The 7,206-nt window shown below is 38.7% G+C and overlaps 2 long non-coding RNA genes across 2 annotated transcripts; both read left to right on the top strand.

Moving 5' to 3' along the window:
- Nucleotides 1-249: 249 nt before the first annotated feature.
- LOC148788189 (uncharacterized) lies at nucleotides 250-3,930 on the top strand. Its single transcript, XR_016065529.1, has 4 exons — nucleotides 250-446; nucleotides 3,043-3,117; nucleotides 3,414-3,536; nucleotides 3,857-3,930. It is a non-coding gene; the product is annotated as an uncharacterized LOC148788189 (long non-coding RNA).
- On the top strand, nucleotides 1,833-2,834 carry LOC148788190 (uncharacterized). Its single transcript, XR_016065532.1, has 4 exons — nucleotides 1,833-1,873; nucleotides 1,980-2,035; nucleotides 2,238-2,438; nucleotides 2,640-2,834. It is a non-coding gene; the product is annotated as an uncharacterized LOC148788190 (long non-coding RNA).
- Nucleotides 3,931-7,206: the final 3,276 nt, after the last annotated feature.

The raw sequence follows: 7,206 nt of genomic DNA, 5'->3' as shown, positions 1-7,206 counted from the left end.
AATTTGTTTCAGATTATGTACGTTACTTTCTCCACCAACACACGTAAGTCTGCTTAATATTCACTCTATGAAGTAGCATGATCCTTCATTGTTAGTTGCCTTACTGTTCTCATGCGACCTTACAATGACTGTATTATTATCGGAACAGTAGCGAACACCCTCCACTGTTGGTTTTCTGCATTATGATCACGCTATATGAATATAAGACATTGCTTAATTTTGTGTTTACTTTGATGTTTCTCCAGCAATTAGTTGTGAAGGCAGTCTCTCTTGCCATTGCTCGGGATGGTGCCAGTGGTGGTGTTGTTCGGACAGTGACTGTGAGTTGCTTCTCATTATGAACTTCTTTCTTGCTCCTAATTGACGCCTTTTGCAATATTCTTTGATCAGGTAGCAGATTCCCAATTTGTTTCAGATTATGTACGTTACTTTCTCCACCAACACACGTAAGTCTGCTTAATATTCACTCTATGAAGTAGCATGATCCTTCATTGTTAGTTGCCTTACTGTTCTCATGCGACCTTACAGTGACTGCATTATTATCGGAACAGGAGCGAACACCCTCCACTGTTGGTTTTCTGCATTATGATCACGCTATATGAATATAAGACATTGCTTAATTTTGTGTTTACTTTGATGTTTCTCCAGCAATTAGTTGTGAAGGCAGTCTCTCTTGCCATTGCTCGGGATGGTGCCAGTGGTGGTGTTGTTCGGACAGTGACTGTGAGTTGCTTCTCATTATGAACTACTTCTTGTATTAGTGATCCAACCCCGTCTTAAATTGGGAACTAATCATATCATGCTTATGAATATCATATCCTTACCTTCAGTATTTTGTTACCAAGATTTTCACCGACTCTATGTCAAGGTTGTAACATACAGTTAATTCATATACTAGCCAATATCATGAGAAGTAATTAATTGGCTCAAACCATCAAATGGTATTGGTGCAGCAGTTAAGGAAAATTCTGTACCTAGTCTTGCATAAACCTGATTGTTCTGAATCCTCGTTTGCAGATCAACAAAGACGGCGTTACTAGAAAATTCTATCCCGTGGACACCCTCCCTCTATGGCATGAAGAAATGGAACCCCAGAATTCACTGTTGGATACTTTATCAGCTGCAAGTCCTGAACCAATGGTCAGTTAAATGGATACTTTAAGCTCCCCACTCTCTTTTTCTCCAATGACCTACATGTTTTTAGCTTTCGTTTTCCTAACAAGAAAAATTAATCTCCTTTCTTGAAACATCTTTTGTATGGTTGAATGAGTCAAAACATTGTCTCTTTAGCAATTCCGGTTATGTTATCTTTCTTGTCTTAGCTCAAGAAACCTTATTGAGCTGAATAATCCTTGGGTAAAGCCTTGGACTTGCTGCCACTGTTTTATGGTTAACATGGTGAAATATTTCTAACCCATTCGTAGAAGCAAGTACATTTGACAAGTCTTTTATATTTCAGGATCTGGCTCGTCCTATCTGTATGGTTTCTTTGATCAAGCATGGAAGGAAGGGATGACGCGAGAAGAAGCTGAGGTTTGTATATTACGTATCAATGTCAATGAAGTTACACAATTCAGCTTTCATTAGAGTTTCCTAACACGATCATATACATAAGCACATTATACTGGGTGATAGAGCAGTTTTATAGACCCGCCTGTTTCTCTTTTCTTCTTCCTTCGTGGGAAGGGATGTGAAATACATTGTCAAAAGTTGGGTCCTGCATTATTATCGGAACAGGAGGGAACACCCTCCACTGTTGGTTTTCTGCATTATGATCAAGCGATATGAACATAAGACATTGCTTAATTTTGTGTTTACTTTGATGTTTCTCCAGCAATTAGATGTGAAGGTAGTCTCTCTTGCCATTGCTCGGGTTAGTGCCAGTGGTGGTGTTGGTCGGACAGTGACTGTGAGTTGCTTCTCATTATGAACTACTTTCTTGCTCCTAATTGACGCCTTTTGCAATATTCTTTGATCAGGTAGCAGATTCACAATTTGTTTCAGATTACGTACGTTACTTTCTCCACCAACACACGTAAGTCTGCTTAATATTCACTCTATGAAGTAGCATGATCCTTCATTGTTAGTTGCCTTACTTTTCTCATGCGACCTTACAGTGACTGCATTATTATCGGAACAGGAGCGAACACCCTCCACTGTTGGTTTTCTGCATTATGATCACGCTATATGAATATAAGACATTGCTTAATTTTGTGTTTACTTTGATGTTTCTCCAGCAATTAGTTGTGAAGGCAGTCTCTCTTGCCATTGCTCGGGATGGTGCCGGTGGTGGTGTTGTTCGGACAGTGACTGTGAGTTGCTTCTCATTATGAACTACTTTCTTGCTCCTATTTGACGCCTTTTGCAATATTCTTTGATCAGGTAGCAGATTCACAATTAGTTACAGATTATGTACGTTACTTTCTCCACCAACACACGTAAGTCTGCTTAATATTCACTCTATGAAGTAGCATGATCCTTCATTGTTAGTTGCCTTACTGTTCTCATGCGACCTTACAGTGACTGCATTATTATCGGAACAGGAGCGAACACCCTCCACTGTTGGTTTCTGCATTATGATCACGCTATATGAATATAAAACTTTGCTTAATTTTGTGTTTACTTTGATGTTTCTCCAGCAATTAGTTGTGAAGGCAGTCTCTCTTGCCATTGCTGAGGATGGTGCCAGTGGTGGTGATGTTCGGACATTGACTGTGAGTTGCTTCTCATTATGAACTTCTTTCTTGCTCCTAATTGACGCCTTTTGCATTATTCTTTGATCAGGTAGCAGATTCACAATTTGTTTCAGATTATGTACGTTACTTTCTCCACCAACACACGTAAGTCTGCTTAATATTCACTCTATGAAGTAGCATGATCCTTCATTGTTAGTTGCCTTACTGTTCTCATGCGACCTTACAGTGACTGCATTATTATCGGAACAGGAGCGAACACCCTCCACTGTTGGTTTTCGGCATTATGATCACGCTATATGAATATAAGACATTGCTTAATTTTGTGTTTACTTTGATGTTTCTCCAGCAATTAGTTGTGAAGGCAGTCTCTCTTGCCATTGCTCGGGATGGTGCCAGTGGTGGTGCTGTTCGGACAGTGACTGTGAGTTGCTTCTCATTATGATCTACTTCTTGTATTAGTGATCCAACCCCGTCTTAAATTGGGAACTAATCATAGCATGCTTATGAATATCATATCCTTACCTTCAGTATTTTGTTACCAAGATTTTCACCAACTCTATGTCAAGGTTGTAACATACAGTTAATTCATATACTATAGCCAATATCATGAGAAGTAATTAATTGGCTCAAACCATCAAATGGTATTGGTGCAGCAGTTAAGGAAAATTCTGTACCTAGTCTTGCATAAACCTGATTGTTGTTAATCCTCGTTTGCAGATCAACAAAGATGGCGTTACTAGAAAGTTCTATCCCGTGGACACCCTCCCTCTATGGCATGTAGAAATGGAACCCGAGAATTCACTGTTGGATACTTCATCAGCTGCAAGTCCTGAACCAATGGTCAGTTAAATGGATACTTAAAGCTCCCCACTCTCTTTTTCTCCCAATGACCTACATGTTTTTAGCTTTCGTTTTCCTAACAAGAAAAATTAATCTCCTTTCTTGAAACATCTTTTGTATGGTTGAATGAGTCAAAACATTGTCTCTTTAGCAATTCCGGCTATGTTATCTTTCTTGTCTTAGCTCAAGAAACCTTATTGAGCTGAATTATCCTTGGGTAAAGCCTTGGACTTGCTGCCACTGTTTTATGGTTGACTTGGTGAGATATTTCTAACCCATTCGTAGAAGCAAGTACATTTGACAAGTCTTTTATATTTCAGGATCTGGCTCGTCCTATCTGTATGGTTTCTTTGATCAAGCATGGAAGGAAGGGATGACGCGAGAAGAAGCTTAGGTTTGTATATTACGTATCAATGTCAATGAAGTTACACAATTCAGCTTTCATCAGAGTTTCCTAACACGATGATATACATAAGCACATTATACTGTGTGATAGAGCAGTTTTGTAGACCCGCCTGTTTCTCTTTTCTTCTTCCTTCGTGGGAAGGGATGTGAAATACATTGTCAAAAGTTGGGTCCTGCATTATTATCGGAACAGGAGCGAACACCCTCCACTGTTGGTTTTCTGCATTATGATCAAGCTATATGAACATAAGACATTGCTTAATTTTGTGTTTACTTTGATGTTTCTCCAGCAATTAGTTGTGAAGGCAGTCTCTCTTGCCATTGCTCGGGATGGTGCCAGTGGTGGTGTTGTTCGGACAGTGACTGTGAGTTGCTTCTCATTATGAACTACTTCTTGTATTAGTGATCCAACCCCGTCTTAAATTGGGAACTAATCATAGCATGCTTATGAATATCATATCCTTACCATCAGTATTTTGTTACCAAGATTTTCACCGACCCTATGTCAAGGTTGTAACATACAGTTAATTCATATACTAGCCAATATCATGGAAGTAATTAATTGGCTCAAACCATCAAATGGTATTGGTGCAGCAGTTAAGGCAAATTCTGTACCTAGTCTTGCATAAACCTGATTGTTGTGAATCCTCGTTTGCAGATCAACAAAGATGGCGTTACTAGAAAGTTCTATCCCGGGGACACCCTCCCTCTATGGCATGAAGAAATGGAACCCCAGAATTCACTGTTGGATACTTTATCAGCTTCAAGTCCTGAACCAATGGTCAGTTAAATGGATACTTTATGCTCCCCACTCTCTTTTTCTCCCAATGACCTACATGTTTTTAGCTTTCGTTTTCCTAACAAGAAAAATTAATCTCCTTCTTGAATCTTCTTTTGTATGGTTGAATGAGTCAAAACATTGTCTCTTTAGCAATTCCGGTTATGTTATCTTTCTTGTCTTAGCTCTTCTTTTCGAGGACTTTCTATTCTAAATACTCTTCCATGTAAATTTTTTACAGCAAAACTAATCCTCATCTAAACTTGTCTTTTCTGTAAATTGTTTCTTTAAGCATTCCCCCCTTTTCCATGGCGATTGATAGCTCAAGCTACCGTTTGGAGCCCTTCTTTATATAGATAGGCTTTTTTCTTGATGATGATGTTCCATGGAGGAAAGTAATGTGGTTGTGGTATTGAGCTCACCTTGAAGATTTTGGACAAATAAGAATTTAAGATAGTGTAACATATAGGTTAATTATTTTTTGTTTCTAGTTAAGTTATTTTTTGGCTCAATATATTCAGATTTTGTTGTTAATTGGATTTTGGATGAAAATTCCATTGTACATTTCATCTCAGTCGAAGAAAAATCCAATTAGTATCTTATATTGAGCCAAAAATTTAGCATGGATTTAGATGCCCAAAAACCTTTTCCATGGATTTTTACTTGTCCAAGACGTCTTCAAGGATACCGCAAATATAATGCATTTTCTCCGTTGGAACACCATCACTCCGAGAAGCCCAATTTATATTACAAGTCTTCGAATGAGTAGATCGAGCTATTTGTCCTTGATCAGATATACCATCTTTCTTTGTGGTTTATAGTGATGGCTAGGTATGGACCTTATAATGCATACCTTCTACTATTTCTCAATTTGGTATGTGTACTTCTTGTTGTTCCGCTATGCTGTGCTGCTTCTTTTAAATGGTAATACAGGTTAGGATGCTGATCTCAATGCTGAGCGGCTGCGATTGTTTGCGTAAGTTACATATGCGGTAATACGTTTGTTTCTTGCCCATTTTTCTGTGATCTTCTTTTTGTCCTCTTCCTTTTTCCGCCCCCCCACTGAAAAACGTTACTTTCTTGCTCCTAATTGACGCCTTTTGCAATATTCTTTGATCAGGTAGCAGATTCACAATTTGTTTCAGATTATGTACGTTACTTTCTCCACCAACACACGTAAGTCTGCTTAATATTCACTCTATGAAGTAGCATGATCCTTCATTGTTAGTTGCCTTACTGTTCTCATGCGACCTTACAGTGACTGAATTATTATCGGAACAGGAGCGAACACCCTCCACTGTTGGTTTTCTGCATTATGATCACGCTATATGAATATAAGACATTGCTTAATTTTGTGTTTACTTTGATGTTTCTCCAGCAATTAGTTGTGAAGGCAGTCTCTCTTGCCATTGCTCGGGATGGTGCCAGTGGTGGTGTTGTTCGGACAGTGACTGTGAGTTGCTTCTCATTATGAACTTCTTTCTTGCTCCTAATTGACGCCTTTTGCATTATTCTTTGATCAGGTAGCAGATTCACAATTTGTTTCAGATTATGTACGTTACTTTCTCCACCAACACACGTAAGTCTGCTTAATATTCACTCTATGAAGTAGCATGATCCTTCATTGTTAGTTGCCTTACTGTTCTCATGCGACCTTACAGTGACTGCATTATTATCGGAACAGGAGCGAACACCCTCCACTGTTGGTTTTCTGCATTATGATCACGCTATATGAATATAAGACATTGCTTAATTTTGTGTTTACTTTGATGTTTCTCCAGCAATTAGTTGTGAAGGCAGTCTCTCTTGCCATTGCTCGGGATGGTGCCAGTGGTGGTGCTGTTCGGACAGTGACTGTGAGTTGCTTCTCATTATGAACTACTTCTTGTATTAGTGATCCAACCCCGTCTTAAATTGGGAACTAATCATAGCATGCTTATGAATATCATATCCTTACCTTCAGTATTTTGTTACCAAGATTTTCACCGACTCTATGTCAAGGTTGTAACATACAGTTAATTCATATACTAGCCAATATCATGAGAAGTAATTAATTGGCTCAAACCATCAAATGGTATTGGTGCAGCAGTTAAGGAAAATTCTGTACCTAGTCTTGCATAAACCTGATTGTTCTGAATCCTCGTTTGCAGATCAACAAAGACGGCGTTACTAGAAAATTCTATCCCGTGGACACCCTCCCTCTATGGCATGAAGAAATGGAACCCCAGAATTCACTGTTGGATACTTTATCAGCTGCAAGTCCTGAACCAATGGTCAGTTAAATGGATACTTTAAGCTCCCCACTCTCTTTTTCTCCAATGACCTACATGTTTTTAGCTTTCGTTTTCCTAACAAGAAAAATTAATCTCCTTTCTTGAAACATCTTTTGTATGGTTGAATGAGTCAAAACATTGTCTCTTTAGCAATTCCGGTTATGTTATCTTTCTTGTCTTAGCTCAAGAAACCTTATTGAGCTGAATTATCCTT

Source organism: Sesamum indicum, linkage group LG5, assembly GCF_026168435.1.
Source record: "Sesamum indicum cultivar Baizhima isolate 11 linkage group LG5, ASM2616843v1, whole genome shotgun sequence".
NCBI lineage: Eukaryota > Viridiplantae > Streptophyta > Magnoliopsida > Lamiales > Pedaliaceae > Sesamum > Sesamum indicum.
Note: the sequence above shows the minus strand (reverse complement) of the source record. Positions and strands in the feature narration are given on the sequence as shown.